This window comes from Arachis duranensis, chromosome 9, assembly GCF_000817695.3.
Source record: "Arachis duranensis cultivar V14167 chromosome 9, aradu.V14167.gnm2.J7QH, whole genome shotgun sequence".
Classification (NCBI taxonomy): Eukaryota; Viridiplantae; Streptophyta; class Magnoliopsida; order Fabales; family Fabaceae; genus Arachis; species Arachis duranensis.
This window is the reverse complement of record NC_029780.3, coordinates 102,748,010-102,748,920: the sequence shown is the minus strand read 5'-3', so window position 1 is coordinate 102,748,920 and position 911 is coordinate 102,748,010.

Genomic DNA, 911 nt, shown 5'->3' with positions numbered 1-911 from the left:
CCCGAGTTCGACTTAAAGGACGAGGAAAGATCAGTAGTTTTACCGGTCCCTTTTAGTTGTTTGCTTTAGGCAACAACATTCTTCTTTGCAGTCCGAAGTGTTTTCATAGTGGCCAACTTGGGAGCCATTTTTTTCTGCATGATACAAAAGTCAGGTAACGTCAGTCACTGAAATCATTTTGCTAAAAGGACTATAAAATGGAAAAGAAGACTACCTAACTCGAACTGGAGCTAGCTTGGAATTCCTAAATATCTTTTAGTATCCAGATAAGGAGCTCGGCCCCAATATTCTTGGAACAACCTAACTACACTCTCCTCAATCTCATCTAAGTCATCCAGGTTATACTTAACAATCACAGGGTTCTCTTTCCAGTACAAAGAAAAAAAGGGCTCATTCCTTTCACCTAAAAAGAAAGGCTGGACACCCTCTATAGCAAGAACCTTAAGAATTAATCCTTAAAATCATGAAAGGACTCAACAAAGGTGGCAAAAACTATTCTACCCTGAATAGCTTAGAAAGAGACCCAACCTTATTTTTTGGAGCTAAAAGGTTTGGTCAAGACAAAAAGATAAAAGAAGAACTTAAGAGAAGGTCGGACATCTAGTTTCCAACAAAGAAGTTGGTATATTTTCAAGAAATCCAAAAATTGGATGCAATTGGATAGGAGCAACATTGTAGAATTTAAGGACCTTGGACTCAAAATCAGAGAAGGAAAGGGTAGCTCCTAATTTTGTAAAAAAATAATCATACACATATATGAAATGACGTTCTAACCTATCAATTCGGGAAAAACAAACCCTCTCCTTAGGATTGGCAACTAAGATCTCATACATACGCTCATCCTCTCGATTCTCACACAACATATGGTGCCTACGAAAGGTCTCGGTATACTTTCTATTAATAACGGAGAC